Genomic DNA, 18,106 nt, shown 5'->3' with positions numbered 1-18,106 from the left:
ATTATTCAAGTATTTAATTTACTTTGTGAAATGGTTTAATGTACCATCTCTAAATTCAAGCACTGTTGTTTAAATTAAGGCAGTTCTCTAAACTGATACTCATGTAGAAAGACAGACAGAAAGATATATTAGAAAAATAATTACATGAGTTGATTATTCTGTGGTAAGTCACACATATAGTCCATTTTCCCCTCCTGGTGCTACAGCTGTATTCAGCAGCTGAAATATATTTTTGTCTCAACATGTCTTCCTCTCGCTTTCTGTCTCTCACTATTACTCATTCATTACAGTCCTCTTTCCAGTAATATTATTCAAGGCATCACACATGTATTTTAAACTGGCTGTGCAGTTAATAGAGAACCTATAAAGCAGCACCCCTGGCTAAAATTAAACCTATTAAATTAATAGTGAGTCATAATACCTAATGCTCAACTGCATATTATTTCTACTTAAATTAATTTTAAATGACAACTACATAAGTTATCAAAAACTGCATAATGACTTAGAAATGATGAAGAATGTTAACACTTTGCAACATCTGAGAAGAAATTAAATTTCTGTTTGCATACATAAATGAGGACATAGTCCTGACTACCATAGTTTTAATAAATAGGTTTGTTTGCAAAATTCCACTATACTGAGACAAACACTATACTTCTGAAATGCTGGTTTTCACAAGTGCAATACATATTTTATTCTGAAGGCATTTCTCTGCTTTCATACCTAAAGTAACTTCCTGATTCCAAGATATTTAAGCTCAGGGGAAGACACAGTATTGAACTCATAACCATTTGCAGAACATTTGTAAACTCAGCTCTGTGTCTTACCCCAAGGGAAAACTAATCCTAACCCGTGTATAAATGGGGAAGCTACAAGGTCATTGCACCTTAGGAAAGTAATACTTAATGAATCCTGTCATTTGTGACATACTATTAATGTGAAATGATTTACACTGTTAAACTCGGTGAAGTGATATTTGATAACCTAAGTTTCATTTCACAGATGTTAGTTTTAGTGATTTGTTTAATAACCTACATTTTATGTCAATACATAATGCTAATTCAGGGAAATAACTGTAAATATGCTACGAGTAGCTTTGTTGATATAGCATGAAAAAACTATGATTATAATCCAAATTACCCATATTCATATAGATGCTCTGGAACTTGTTTTAGCTGTCTTAGGGGCAGACTGAGTGATGAGGTTTCAGCTTTTGTCTCTGTGGAGTAGAATGGGACATGTGCTTGGGGCACACTCTCCATTTAGAATCCAAGCTGGAAACTATGAACCACACAAGGGCTCCTATCTGTAAAGGGATAGGACCAGTTGATCACTTCCTGATGACAAATGACTGCGCGTTGTAAATGCCCATTTCTTGCCAACTCCTTAGATGCCATTGAGCACATGCATAGAGACAGAGTCTTAAAGAAAAAAAAAAGATCCTCCTTGCTAATGATGGCACTACTTCTGGTCCACCAGACCCTCTCCTTCAGGGAACAACATAGCATTTGGGATTTTTTTTTTTTCTGGAGCAAATGGGTCAGTAGAACTGCTTCATGGGTATTTATTTTCAAAGGCAAACTGAAGCAAATATTAGTTGTGTGCATGTGTATATGCGTAAACTAATGCGAGCAAGCTTCAGGAACACTCCAAACACACACTATTAAAGTAAGCGCTTTCGTTGGAGAAAATACTCCAACTTCTTCCGACTAAAAATGCATGAAAAACTACATGGTGCTTAAATACAAACAGTTAAACCAAGCAACCAATATAAAGTCTTAATTAATTGTGATGTCACAAATTATGTCAAGTGATTAAATAACTAATAAATTTCTATAAAACCATATAAACTTATTCAAACTTATTTGAATAACCCTCACAGCTAGACATACTTACATATTAGTAATATAAAAAGATAAAATTACATATTACTTAGACTAATCAATAACAAATTAGATGTTAAAAAGCAATATTAAATTAAAAAATAAAAAATAAAATATATCAAACACAATTAATTCTTAAAAAAGGGCAATATTATTATATCTAAGAACACCAAAAACTTGTTACATAGTTAAAATATTTAGGTGTTTAAAATTTTAAAATACATAGAACACATGTAAACAGCTACCTAGCAAGTGCTTTTATTTTCAACAAACATTTAATTGACAAAGCCTCATTCGGCCCTGGTAAAATATAGGCTGAAGTACAAATTTGCCATTCCAGTTCTGACTCTTCCAGTCTAAGCTCCCAAGGGACTCCACTTATATCGTGCACTACTTTCTGTAAAACTACAAATGAAAATCTGAAATGCAAAGTTGCTTACCAACACTAACCTCTGCAAAATCCAAAGTTGCTTGCCAATACTAACCTCTGCATTAGTAATAGTTTTCTTTTATGTGGAATCATTCAGATGATTTTTACTTCTGCAGAGATAGTGCAGTTTGACACATATGCTACAAGGGGGTTAATTTCTCTGATGCTCTCATAAATTCCCTTCTATGTAAACTATGCTACAGCTGGCTGAGTCTTATGGTATGATGCTAGTGATCTTTATACAATTCCGTCCAAAGCTACCAGTAAAGTACATGTAATTTATTTCTTCATAACAATAAGAGGTGTATACAGTCAACATAGTAGATATAACAACTGGCGGGGTGGGGCAATATTTAATCTAGCTCTGCAGAATAGTGTGCACATGATCTGTGCTTATGTATTTATGTGTGGGTGTTTATGTGCATCTGACAATTAAATTAGAATATTTTTGCTACTGTGCATTTTTGTGAAACAAATTTGAAATATCAGGCAATGGTCTTTATTTATTTTTGACATAGGCATCTGAGGAGGATACAATCAACAATGTAACTATAACTACCAATTTGGTGGATATGGGTAAACATGACTGACACTGCTGACTTGATAAAGATAACATTTCATTAGTCTGTCTTTGTAGGATAAGTGGGCAGTTGTGCAAAGTGAATTGGAATAATTTACTGTGGCCATTTCTATTACAATCAGACATATGATGTGTACACAGCCAAAGTGGCTGCAATAATTGAGTACAAATATTTTTGGATTATAATGTCAGCAATCTGATTGGCCTTTTATGGTTGAAGTGCTTTGAAATGGGTAGTTTTAATAATTTTTGGCTCATACATTTTGCTTCACTACTTACTGAAAAAAATGTTCAAAACTACAGATTTAAAATGCATACACTAACAAATGTTGCTGTGTTAAACAAGAAATATAACTTAAAACAATCAGGAAGATGAATCAAAGAATACATACATTTATGATTGGTCCTAAAAATGTGCTTGGAGGGGGGGGGGTGTCCATGTACTGAAAGCAGCCCAGGGATCAAACTACACAATCTGACACTGGTACATCCATGTATATGCATACAGCAGCTCTACTTATTTAAGTGACATTTAATTAGACATGATCAAACATAAAAAGATGAATGCAGCATTTGCTAAAGATATGCTTTTGAACAGTATTTTTTCCAGAAACAACTTAGTAAAAAAAAATAGAAGGCCAGTAAAATTGTAGCATTCCATTGATAACATATTAGGAGTCACAGGTAACAGCACAGACTCTAGGTGGTACCTACTGTGGGAAGAGATGTGTAGACCACTTTAGGCGTCAGCTGTGGTGCACTCTCATCTCTAGAAAAGAAAACATGAATCATAGACTACATGCTGTCTTAGAGTTTGTTAGCCATTCAACAATACAAAAATGTTATCTATGTGATATGGTCACTTAAATGGTTGATATGACACCCCATTCCATCCATTCATCCATCCTTAACCCCTTTTCCCATTTTACACATGGGGGTCAGCATGTCACTTGTACAGTGACAATCATCTTGAGGGGTCTATATTAGATAAACAAACGCTTAAATGTTCAAATCTCTAAAGGTCAACCTTTAGAGATCAAACAGTTAAGTGTTCAAATATCTTTAAAAATTAAAAAAAAAAAAAAAAACTAAAACAAAAAAACAAAAGGGTGTAAGCAGGGGGGCAAGCCCCCCTGCACCCCCCACTACTTAAATATACCAACTCCAAGATCGCGCTACAGTGTAGGGAATGGGAAATTTCCCATTTCCGCTCTGCCGTGCACTGAAGTGCGATCTCGGAGTTGGTATATTTAAGTAGGGGGGGATGTGGGAGGTGCAGGGGGGCTTGCCCCCTGCTAAAACCCTTTCAGTTTACCTTTATTTTTTCTTTATTACATTTTCTAACACTTAAATGTTAGATCTCTAAAGGTCAACCTTTAGAGATTCAAACATTTAAGCGTTCGTCAATGTAATACAGACCCCCATCTCGAGCCAAGTTTTACACTGACGGGTGGCTATCCCTGCCATGGTGGTTCATTCATGCCACTCACTCATGCATGGATTCACACCTACTGCCAATTTGGAGTATCTGATCCATCTACTGCATGTGTTTGGAATGTGGGAGGAAACCGGAGCACCCAAAGGAAACACATGTAACCGTATGGGCGACATGCAGACATCGCACAGAAGGCAACCCAGATGAGAATCAAAACGGAGAACCTCTTGCTGTGAGGCAACAATGCTAACCACTGCAGCAGTGCGGCCACCCCATTCTCATGCAGAAAATGAGAAAAAAGGCTTGATAAGTGATGATGTATCATCATTTAAGGGATGGAAATTAGAAAATGATATAAATATATTTTATGTCTTAAGAAGAAATCAGTAGTTAACAATAGGACTAAGCTCTCTGCCTCAGAGTGAGTGGGGAGTTACTCTTTGTCCCCTGACACTTATTTTCTCTCACTCCATGGTAAAGGCCATTTTCTTCAGTGAAGTATAGTTTCAATAGAGTTCAGTGAAGTAGCATTCATCAAGTTTAAAGCTGATCAACTTCCCATAAAGGCATGCTGTTAAAAGTTAGCAATGTGTGCAGCAATAATGGATCCTCTCACACTGAAGTATGCAGATAATGAAGTTTTTTCATTTTACAGTTACATTAATATGGCCACAGTCCATAACAGAAGCAGCATATCTACTGACTCATAACACCTAAGTAGACTTACCAGCCATGCTATCATCCATCAATGTCATCCTGATGTCAGAAATGAGCAAAGTGAGGTCACAGACAACTATAAAAAGGAGTACAGCATTTGTAGTTAATTAAATAAAATCTAAAAGCTGATGAGACAATGGGTTGTAAACCTGAGATCATTGCAGTCATTTAGTCATGTCTGAATGCATTCAGGGGACCAAATGTAAGATGTAATATGAATACTGTATTGATTTTGGAGAGTGCAGTGTGTGTTTAACAAATGGAGGCTCTTTGTACAATTAAAGCTCACTTCTAACACAGCCAGTCATCTCAGATTATGTCAGGAAAGGTTTGAGGAAAATGTCATGCCTCCTTATATTGAATTTTATAAAAAAAAGTTACCAAAACCATAAAATATAACCATGCACTCAGTACTATTTCTCACCACTGAGACAGACAGTATTCTTATTTTAAACAGTGATTATGTAGGAACCACTAGGGTAAACTATAACAAAATGATTTTTGCCAAATCTAATGAAACCAAGTTTGCTACACAGATACTACTATTTTAATTTGTAAGGCATGATTTTGAGTATCCCATAGACTGCCTTACAAAGAAGCAGGCACCCATGGTTAGTTCTAGGCCCAAGATCTAAAATGATAAAATGATGTGCAACACATGTATGTTTTTTTAAAAAAGCTTAATATTTACAAATGTGTAAAAATGTTGAAACCAGTGTGGGTGGAACACCACATTGGATAATATAATCACTATATACTATGGATTATCATGAGCAAAATAGCAATTCCAAACCATTAGAAGTGAAGATTGGTTGTACACTCAGTATGATACAAATATGTCTCAAGGGAACAAAACATTTAACCCTTTGAAAAGATTCTCAGCTGGAATACCATTCTCTTTTTAATGCAACAAAAGAACAAGATAAAATTGTGTCATTTGCTAGTTAGAAAACAAAGCACTACTGCAAAAAGTGGATTTAACTGCGATGATGTGAGGTATTGCCAGCTATGCCAGGAGACGTAGAGCAGTGGATGTGTAATATATGCCAGCATAGTTAGCTGGAATTTTGTAAAGAATTATATGTCATCTGCATATCATACTGATTTGTACAGATGCTTGTGTTGAAAATGTATTTGTAAAGTTGCTTGTGTTAAAAATGTATCAACACTGTGTCCTGCTGGACAGAAAATAAATATACATTTATATCAGACTGTACTGTGGTAACTGAGGAAATGTGTATATGTTAACAGAGGATACTGGAAAATAAGTAATCAGTCCAGCTAACTTTGAAAATTAGTAAGAAATTAAATTACTTAATTTAGGCCAAAAAGATTGTATCTGACAGTTCTGACTGCAGCCAGAGACAAAATGTCTGTGCTAGAGAATGGTTTATTAGCTCCTGTAGGAAGAGTGGAAGTTTTTTTTTTTTGGTTTGTTTTATGACTTCCAGAAGTTGCAACAGATCTTCGCAAAGGGCTGTGTGTGTGTGTGTGTGTGTGTGTGTGTGTGTGTGTGTGTGTGTGTGTGTGTGTGTGTGTGTGTGTGTGTGTGTGTGTGCATATAATTGACATATATGTGTGAGATTCTGGGTCAGTTGCTAGGAAAGGGGGTAGCACAAGAACCAGAAGTCAGATGACCAGATGTATGTGATGTCATTCTGTAATCCAGATGAAACTTGAAGTCTCAGAGCACTCTGTTTCTGAAACCTTACATAGAAGGATCCCTCACCTAGTTCATCTTGCCTTGGTCTAGTAAGTGACCAGGGAATAGTAATTCTTTAGATCAGTCAGGAAAATATAGTGAAATTAGTTAAGTACTGTTGTTCAGTATCTCTGTGAATCTATTCATCTCTGTTATTTTAATAGTTACTGTGATTGAAACTCTGGTGCTTATTATAAATAGATATTCCATATGTTATTATTTATTAACTATATTTAAACTTTTCATTGTGGCTGGTCCTTTAGAGAATATGTTAACCTCTGGGAGTACTCCTGTCTATTTGGTGACTCTGTGGCCACTCCTGAAAGCCTTACTTCATTGGCCAAACACTGAATTTGTATTAATGTTAATTTCACTCAGTATAATTGGGTACCCTTGTAAGAGGTTTAGAGTAGCTGCCTTTGGAGTGTCTGTTGACAGTGTAACTATCTTATAGTCTGGGTAGAAGGGGGCATAGCTAGTAAATCTTTACCAGCCTTTCTCATGTGTGTGTGTGTGTGTGTGTGTGTGTGTGTGTGTGTGTGTGTGTGTGTATGTGTACTGCTTGGAACAACAACACAGAGCACTGGTTTCACAGAGAGTGAAGGAGGACTTGGCATGGACACTAGGCTGAGGACTCCGCTCTATAGCTGTGCCAGTGGGGAGACTTATTGGGGACCTAGAGAGAGAAAAAGAGAAACCCAGACCCTGGACTGAGTGTGTTCCCAGTGTACTCTTAAGAAGAATTGTGCTTGATGCAGAGAGCTGCATCTGGAACTACTGTGTGTATCTGTTTTTGTTCCAAGTGAATGTACCTCTCCAGTGTCAGTGGTAAGGAGTCAAGCTTCTTGATTACTGGCCCAGAATGGGGACATCACATTAATAAAACAATGAAAAAATGAAAAAAGGAAAAAAAAAACAGGTAGCTGTTTACCTGATTAACAAGTTCCTTCAAGAAGGTTATTTCAGAATACCTGTGATGTAAATAGAGGTATAAACATGGAATTTTCCTAACTGTTGGTGATCTGCACTGCTGGCTTTGCCAGCTATAGAATTTCCTCAACTTTCCCCAACTTAACTACCTGTACTATAGAAAGTATTACATATTTTATAAAACCTGCGAAATGCACATAACGATTGGGGGAAGCAACTTTACTCACTTCTTTTAACTCGATAACTTTTCTTCCTTCTACCTATCATAAAACATTTTCTCTCACCTATTAAGAGTAATTCTCCATTTTCCTCTTCTTTTCTTCTTCTATCAAGTTCATTTCCAAAAATGTTTCATAGCTCTTTACATGATGCTGCTATTAATTAATGATATTTTGTTCACATGTTGTATATTTGCTGATTACTTGCATACCTCTGTTTACTATGATTTTTATATAATGTTGTTTTTTCTGGTGCTTTTCTCCCCAGAAAAAAAGTTTCAAAGTTCATGATGCTGCTGTCAAATAATGATACTCTGTTTAAATTTTGTATATTTATTTGTATACTTCTCTTTACTAGGATCTTTATGTGATGTTGGAATTTTTAGAGATTTTCTGCCCGCTGAAAAGCAGTAGCTTTCTGCCCATTCGAACTCTTCCCATAAACAAATGCATTAAATAACTAACTAAATAAATATCTAGAATGTATTCTACTCTTGTTAATTTGCCTAAGAAGATAAATGAATTAAAAGGTTTGTTCTTCCCTTATTAATGGGAAAATATATAGGACTACGATATTCAAAGAATGAGAAAAATATTTCCCATATTCGTTAAGACTTACATGACTGTGATGCTAGCTGCATTATGTACATTTTGATTAAAAAAATGAAACATTCAACATTCTCAGAAAATAACCACCGAAACAAAGACTTAAATGAATGTGATGCTAGCTGCATTATGCACACTTTGATAAAGAAATGAAACATTCAACATTCTCAGAAAATAACCACCGAAACAACAATCAAGACAAAATCAATTAAACTCATTGAAAAATTATACCACACCATGTTTTGAGCTCCATTTTCAAATTTGCTCATAAAATACTAAACCAAAGCATTTACTGGATCCTGGGAAGGATTAATCCACACAAGCCATTACATCTTTTGTGATATTTAGTTTACTTTATTTCATCAGGAAGGAAGGCATGCCTTAATGCAAAATCTGATCACTTATCCTCTTTTTATTGATTGTTATTCTATATATACCTAGCTCACTAGTGATATCTCTAAATCCCTTTACAGTCTCATACAACTTGGCATTATGACACCACAACACATATCCATACTTCTCGGTACTCAGATGAAAAAGACCTTTCCTCAGTACTGCTGCAAGAGAGGCAGATTTCAGAATGGAGAATTTAAGCACGAAGTACCAGGATGTTCAGAAACTTACGCTTCTACTTATTAAAATGTCACTGTTTTCCATTTAGAAAAAATATTTATTATTTTTAGAGTGCTACTGCTCATAAAAGCAGTCTTAGCACTGTTTGTCTTGTGACAATAAAACACAAAATTTAAATATAAAGAAAAGTTTTGTTAGCATTGTAAAGAGTGCTTAGTTGTCTATGTTGCTAATGTTCAGTAGAAACAGAATACTGCCAGGCTTTCATTTTTTCTGCTGTATTATGTGAAGTCATTACTGTGAGAATGAATCTAATCTTGAGTTTTTCTTACTTTTTGCCCTTACGCAGAGACCTGAAATAACTTTAAATTGTAACTCAACGACATATCTGCCCATACCAGAATCATATGAAAATAAAACAGATATTATGACATGGTTTGTTTAACCAAAACAAACTATTCAAAATAAAAAGACTCATCCATTCAGCAAATGTATATAGCACAGACACATACCACAATTTTGTATTTACAAACATTCCTTCATACAAGTTCAGAATTAGACAGTAAACAGGGGTGTGGTATATACAATGAACAGAATAACCATCTCTACGGTAAAAAAAAAGTTCTACTTCTGTCAGCATTGAGTTATTGATATTTGCACACAAAGTTTATATGCAAACATGAGGAGTAAATAAAATAGATTAATGCACATATGAATATTCCCATCCTAGTTCCATCCTACATCATTTGGTAGGTAAATATGAATTACAATACAACAGTATGCAAATTAAAATTTTGCTGGTCAAGATTATCTGGATTTATAGACTGCAAAATAGTTATGCATAATCTAATAACGCGTCATATACAAACTCTTTCCAAACACAGTACCAACTTATTACCATGTAGAAAAAACATACACAACACTGAAACTACTGAAAGAGTATTGCTTTAGAACACTAAAGGAGAAAGAAATACTGCTATGACATGACTCTGTGATATGGCAGAAGGCAATGTTTCCACTATATTTTGTATTTTATGACTCAAATGAACATGTAACTTCTATGATGATTTTAGCATGTTTACATCAGATGTTCAAATACTGTTAAGAGTATTAGGTATTTAAGTACCTTATTAACTTTTGGTGGTTTCTACATCAGCTTGCATACTGAATTTTTGAAGTTCTACCACAGTGTAAAAAATAAACTTTGTATATATTTTATGAAATCTAGGGCAGGTCAATTGCTTTGTGAACTGTACAACTGATTTATATGACTGTTTTTTCAGACGGATGTTGGGAGAGAGGACTGGGTGAGTAAATCTGAAGTTTGTCATGTACACTAACTCTTCCTTTCTTTTTGTATGTTCTCTTGATTTATTGCAGTGCTGTTTTTTTAAATATGCTTTTCTTTGAATGTTAACAATTTTAAATTAATGGTAAGAGCAAACATTGCATTTTATTATGGCTAGTGGGTTATAACTGTTTTGTGAATTGCGGAAAGTGATACGCAACTGACTTTTGAGGTTAGTTTACTAAGGGATACCTTTTCAAGTGTATTCACAGCAAGTTGCTAAAGAAGACTGCTGTATGAGCAAATTGAAATATTTCACCTCACTCATGTGATATTTCTCCAACATGTCTGAAAACCTACTGTCTATTGAGCTGAAAACCTTTATGTTAACTTTGGCTTCACTTAGTTTTCTAATTCTACCTTATTCTCTCCTAGCAATGATCGTTACTGCACATTAATTAACTTAATTTACCCTCTGATTCATATCCTCATGAATATTAGGAACATACTAAAATGCCACAACACTGGCCTTGCCTTCCTGATTAATTTGAAAAGTGTCACTTAGTACATAATACTGTTGTACTTAGTAGCTGTAAAAATTGTAGTAGAGAAAACAGCTGCTCAGAGGAAATGTCTACATTACTGCCAGAATCACAAACAGAGCGAAGCCAGAAGCAAAACTGAAGAGTACTTTTCAATATTCACTAACTCCACTTCAAAGTACTTACAAGGGATAGGGTGTGAGCTTGTAATAATGTATCTTCATACAAGCTAATGCATAGCACTGCAGAGAAGAAAGGAAAATAGGAGATTCTGGCAGGGAAGAGCAAGGCACTGTGTTAGCAAGAGGGAAAGGATGAAGACAACACAACAGGATAAGAACAACGGAAGAGGAGTAAGTAAGAATTAAACATGTAAGGGCAAGGTAGACGAGTGAAGGAGGACTGAACTACAACCAAGAAAAATAAAAAAGGGCTTAAAATGTATTTTTATTATATTTATTTATGTATTTATTGAGCATTTGCTTACCTGGGTAATCTGACTAAGATGTCTTGTATGCCCTTTTTCAGTGGCAACCTTGAGATAAGTGCTCCAAACTATATACATAAATTTAAGCAAATGATCAAATAGTAAAGTCAAGAACATTTTTCACGCATATTGATACACTAATTTACACTGTTGGCCACAGTGATGCAGCAGTTAGGACTATCACCTCACAGCAAGAGGTTCTTCAGTTCTGTTCTCAGCTTGAGCACCTTCTGTGTGGAGTTTGCATGTCCTCCCTGCAGTTGAGTGAATTTTAAAGACATGCAGTTAGGTGCATATGTGTGTGCCTTCTGCAAAGGCTGGGAGCTGGGATGGCAACACCGTAGAAATGCCACTACCAATCAATCTGAGGACCAGTGATCCACTGTGGCAACTCCTAACTGGGAAAAGCCAAAAGACATTGCTTTTGATACACTAATTTACAGCATAAGTAAACACTGTAGATGCTTTAAGACAATATTCACTTTGCAAAACAAGACAACAGGGCAAAGTGTACACATGCATAAGAGTTATTTAAGTCCCTTTTTGTTTAAATAGCACAGATCTCTAGGAGAAAGAAGAATAAACTGTTATATTTGATGTTAATCTGCAGTATGGCATGCGCATAAGTATGCCTAGATGAGGTCCTCTTCAAGCTGTAGCCTGACGCTAGGAAATTGTATATTCCAGATTTAGTGGAATGGCATTCCATAAGGTTGCTAACCAGATTCAAATAAAGACTTCAATTCATCAGAATAGCTACAATTAGGGCAACGTTATCCTGTCACTTAAACCAGTAAATGAAGAAAACATAAAGCATAAGTAAAAAGGGAAAACATTCTTGCATACATATAGAAAACATGAAAAAACACTAAATATTATATTTAATTTTAAACACACTTTGAATAGAAATATTTTTGCTGAGACAAGGGGTAACATCTGACAAAAGTTGGACATCCCGCATTAATAATTCCAGCTGCCACCCCTTACATTAACCTCTACCTTCTCCAACAGAAAGAGAAAAAATATTTTGAAAACTTTACAGTTAACCTGTGTTTAACTAAGATACTGTGCTTATCTTCCTTCATTGTAACATAATAGTATTGCGAAATACTCTGTTTAGTACGTTAGTGCTCTTACCAATATACAAAGCAGGACACAGACTGCAAGGAATATGATACCTGAATATCACAATAAAAGTGCTGTTTAGCATTCATATCTTGCCCTGAATGGTGTAATACAATACTACCATCATGTATATATTTTCACTGCTTACAGTTACTGCATTTATATATCTAAGGTAAAATAAAAGACTTTATTTGGAAGATTTCTAACTCATTTTCAAAGCTGGAACTGTTCTTACAAGTAAAATTGGATTAGAATCCAAGTTTATCAAAACATGGACCTAATCCTTTTAAAATACATCAATGTTTATTAAGGGTAGACTGAATAAAATGTACATCTAAAGGGGAAAATGTGTACTGTGCCACTCATAAAGTTAATATTGTAGACATTCAGGGCAGCCAATGGTTTCTTCAAAATAGGTGAAAAAAATGTATTACTTTTGTTGATCACTTCAACAATACATGCATCATCCAATGGATCTGGTTAAGATCTACTGAAGAATAAATTGCCTTGAAGTCTGAATTCATTCTAAAAAAAAATTATCATTTGATGTCAGTCTTGAAAATGGACTAATTGGATTTCCCCAAAAGATCCTCCAAGAGATTTATGACCAAAGAAGCTGGAAAATATCTATTACTAAAATTATGATTCTAGTTGGTCAGAAAAGTCATTTCTAATATTGTGACTGGAATACACCCTCTTATTAATGTACTCAGATTCATCCCATCCCTCTTGGGACGTGCTCATCTATTTTGGAAAACACATTGTGAAATGAACTCACCAGAGTGTCTAATACGTGTACGTGTATGCTTTTGCATTATGACAAGTATTAATAATTCACTTCTAAGAATGAATGAAATTGAGTTTATTTGAGCAAAGACTTATTCCTACAGGATTTATTTTTAGAACAGTGAATTGGCAAATGTTTATTTGATGTTTTGATGGTACAGTATCTACTACTTCCATGTATTCTTGGCATACTGAAGATTCATAGGACTTCTGATGATCTCCCCAGGACATCCTATTATTGCAACTGTGAGCATTAAACTGAACTTTTTTCACATTCTGCACATATCAAATTTAAGGGTATTTTACATTTGTTTCCAACTATCTTGAATGATTCCTGGGATTTTTTTAGATATATGTCAGCTGATTTAAAATAGCAACTTTATTTTAATTATTTATGATATTTCTGACTCATTCACTGTTATGCAACATGAAAAGGGCTTCACTTGGTAAAGTGATAGTTTGAAAACCTCTAAATTTATCTGAGCAGGAGATGTTGACTTGGTTTGTGAATTTATGGGTATTGTCCTAAATTTATTTATTCATGTTTGAACACAAGGCATTTAAGAAAATTTCTGGAGTTGTGATGTAGGTGGCATCAACAACTGTATTCAAAAGTTTAGCTTTACTTTACTATGCACAATATTTTGTATTTACTTGTAAGAATGTTCAATATGTTCATATTTACTTACAATATATTGATATTTTTTTAACATGGAAAGGTGATGAATTTTGTTATAGGATTTTCTTTTGAATTTGCCATTGAATTTCTGCGTTTCACATATACATGGTTTGTTAAAATAGTGAACTATTGTGATGCTACATTATACAAGAATATTGAAGTACAGTGTTTGAACCAATTACATTTAGATAAAAACTAACAGTTATATATTTTTTTCTAGTAGCCATCCAATTTTATAAAGGAAAATATTGTTAAAAGACAATTGGTCCATTTATCAAGACTGCTTTCGCAAACAAGCCCCTTTTCAGCATAATCTCAGGAAGAAAATTTACAAAGGAAATAATGACAGTAGTGCATAAACGACATACAGAATACTCAGGTAACACACAACAATATTACATGCAAAGCTCCATGAGAACTATTTTGCAGTAGCATTATAAAATATACAGAATGCTCAGGTAAAATTAAAATTATACCAAGTGAGGATAAATAAAGCAAATTATGAAATAAACAACTATATTTTGCAGCAACATAGTCAACATGGGGTGCAGTGCATTAGGTCAGATATAATTATATGTATTTTGTCATAAGAAGTATTGAAGATAGAACAATAATATAGAAGACATAGTCATTGACATGTATGTGTACATAGCAGAGCTAGTCTAGGAATAATTTAGCCTGGGAAATAGCCAGGAGTCAATCAGGTACAGTTTTAATTTATCTTTGAAGATAGTTGTGTTATTGAGTTGTCTGACTGGAAGGAGACTCAAGTTCTAAGATTTTAAGATACAATTGGAATGAAGACCATATATTGCTTTGCTGTGAGATTTGTGAATTGAGAGGAGATGTTTGCCAGTAAAGCAGAGAGTTCTATTGGTGGAGAAGAATTATAGTATGTCACTTACGGCAGAGCATTTTTCAAAAGGAAAAAAATATCTGTGTACAAGCTGAAGTTGAGAGTATGTGAGGAGGCAAGGTAGCTCAAGGCAATTTAGGTAACTAAGGGCAATACAGTTATATGGGGAGTTTTGCTTGTTGAAAGCAAATGTAACTATTTTACTATAGCATTGCTCTACTTTAGTTGTCAGGGTGGACAAGAGTTTGGTCAAAACAGGAGAGACATACAGAAGTGTAAGCAACAGGTAGGCTGATGCTAATGCTATCTTTCTGCTTTCAGTCAAATATTGTTTGACTCCATACAGCAGATGTCACCTCTGGTATGTTTTCTCTTATAAGAATGCCTACCGATAGTAGACCATGTAGGAATAATGCTATAATAAAAGGTACCAGAAAGAAAGCAACAGGAATAAATAAATGGTAGCAACTTACAGACTCTATGAAGTAACACAGCACTCTCAAAAGTAGTTACCAGTACCAAAGGTCAGAATTAATGTGAGGAAAAGAAAAAGGCAGTTAACCTGGTGACTTATGAAATGAAGAAATGAACAAGAACTCAAGTAGTGTTAGTGGTGTGTGTGTTTGTTTACTCACATGCGTTAGAGGGCAGCCAGAGGTGGGAGAAAAGTTTTACACCTGGGCATGCATTCTCTCAATATACTGTGTTGCTGAAGCAGGGGGCTCAAGAGGCAGACTGAATTAATTTTATTTTTAAAATAAGACAGAATGTGGATGGAGATGTAGAAATGATGAAAACAGCATGGAGAAGTTGCGATGGATGATGTTGGCTGTAAATTTGGAAAATGCCAGTTAAACAAGAGAAAATGAAAAAAGAAACAGAAGATGTTAGGAGAACAATAGGAAGGGTAAACAACAGAAAATGCAACAAGGATAACCTTGTCAGGAAAGAAGGGTTGATACAGAAAAGCACTAAAAGAAACTGGTAGTGTGTTAGAGAGATGACAGTAGGAACATAGGAAGGATGATGACCCCTCAAGGAGGAGACAGTCAGGTAGATGAAGGCAGACAGATGCAAAAGGAATAAAATGGTTACTGAGAGGAAGGTCAACAAACAAAAATTACTCAGGATCATGTGAAAAAAAAACTGGAAAGGACAGGGGTAATATTTTATCTTTAAATGGGGCTACATGAATAGAAGCAGGGTGGTAATCTGCGATGACAGAAACCTAGGATGGAACATTACAAACATTACAAATATAGTAGCACTAGCAATGGAAGCTAAAAATGACATAGTTGGGAACATAAGCACATAGGCCACTGAAAAAAGGGGACTATATATATGACAATACCATTGTAAATGATGTCCAGTAAGGACATGGCTGGCTAGGCTAGAGGAAGGGCAGTAAAAGTAATGAAAGGTGGCAGTGAGGAATGATTGGAGGTGAGGTGACAACTATGAAGAGATGAGGCAAAGGGTAAGCAAGGTGGAACAATCAGGTTACTAGAATGCTCATGTGGTGTGAATGGCATTACAAGTAAATTAACTTGCAGTAAAGCTGACAGGAATAAAAGGGAAAAGCTTATTCACTACAACACCCTACCGGCTGTGCAACATGATGACTTACTTAACACAATAAAGAAGGAAATAGAAAACAAGGACGTTCTGATGCGATAATTCAGTCTGCCAAAGCCACACTGCAGACCCGATCACACAAGATGAGTAGCTAGAATACACGGATTGAAATACTTGGCTTTAAATGGCTTGCGTAACAAGTACTGATCCAACAAGGAAATGAAGAGTCCTTGATCTTGTTCTCTGTGTGGTGGCCAGGTGAGGGATCTACATGCTTTGTAACTCTGCCTAACTCCTGGCTATGGAGCATGTGCCAGGAATGGCCACAAAAACCAGTATTAGCAACTATATAGTGTGGTCATTTAGGACAGAATAGAAGTTATTCATAGGAATCTTATAAAGTAGCAAGAAAGCAAAATAAATTTAAAAACTCTAAAAAGAATAACAGATGTTCTGCTGAGGAATGCAAGAGAGACAAAAAGAAATCAGATGTTGTCTACTATTGTAGTTAGGGTATTCATAAGGGAAAAGGGAAAGATAAAGAAACTAGGGTAAAAAGGTGGAAGCAAAGAGAAAGATCAGTGGAGTGGAGCTCAGCGTGTAAATTAAGAGCCTTGAACAATGTAAGTGATGAAGGTTACAGGTTCAAGTCCTTGTCAGGGTTGTATACTTCTGATGTCTGGCAGTTAGTGTAGAGAATCAAGGTTGTGAAGCGTTAATCATCTACTTCTGTAACCAAAGTGGACAGATTTTGATCACCCCCCCCCTTTGCCTACCATGTGACTCTAATCAAGTCACTTAACCAGACAGTGTCCATGAGTTAACTTGAAAAGGGGACATGCCCAGTGGGCTTACCTAGTAAACAAATGGTGTGGATTATATAGAAGATCAAAACTAAAAATGACAAGTAGGATACAGGAATTAGAAGGTTTTAATGTGAAAAGTTTTGCACTTTCATCCTGTAAGTAAAAACACTACATCAGAACAAAATATAACTTGTTACCTTACTCATTTAAATACCAGCAATAAACCACACTACACAAGTATGTGACTTCTAAAATGTATAACATTATAAAAATGCTTCATACATAAATAGATAAAAAAATTATAACTGAATTAAAAAGAAAATCACAAACAGATGTTATATTTACGCGTTTGCTTAAAGATACTCAAAATACTACTTCCTACTCCAGTTGTTGTATTTTTCGGCTTTTCCCGGTTAGGGGTCACCACAGTGGAACTCCGGTCTGCTAATGATTGGCAGTAGATTTTTACGTACTGAGCTGCCAGCCCTGATGCACAACCTTCAACGAAGGTACGCCCATTCACGCATGCCTCCACACAGAAGACGCTTTAGCTGAGAATCGAACAGGACAACTTCTTACTGTGAGGCGACAATGCTACCGCAGCACCACCACTACTCCAGTTGATATTACCAAAATACTGACAAATAAATTTAGTATCAACTTCACAAGAGAGGTCTCTATTCATAGCTCCAGGTGAAACAGAGTCACCAACTATCACGAAAGAACATGTAATGAAAGTACTCTCCAAAACAAAGAACACTTTAGCCATAGGGCCTGACAACATATTCAGTTGCCTAATTAATAACACTAAACAGGCACTGGCTGACCAGCTACTCAACCTCTCTAACTGAGCTTACAAACTAGCTTTGTCCCAAAGCTGTGGTAAAA

At 35.4% G+C, this 18,106-nt stretch overlaps 1 long non-coding RNA gene across 1 annotated transcript in view; it reads right to left on the bottom strand.

Annotated features, from left to right (window-relative positions):
- The window catches only part of LOC122789956, a 1,068,191-nt gene that overhangs the window by 1,028,305 nt on the left and 21,780 nt on the right, over window positions 1-18,106 (bottom strand). The gene's annotated exons all lie outside the window — the stretch shown is intronic.

Source organism: Protopterus annectens, chromosome 15.part0, assembly GCF_019279795.1.
Source record: "Protopterus annectens isolate FY-2018-M chromosome 15.part0, PAN1.0, whole genome shotgun sequence".
Classification (NCBI taxonomy): domain Eukaryota; kingdom Metazoa; phylum Chordata; order Ceratodontiformes; family Protopteridae; genus Protopterus; species Protopterus annectens.
Note: the sequence above shows the minus strand (reverse complement) of the source record. Positions and strands in the feature narration are given on the sequence as shown.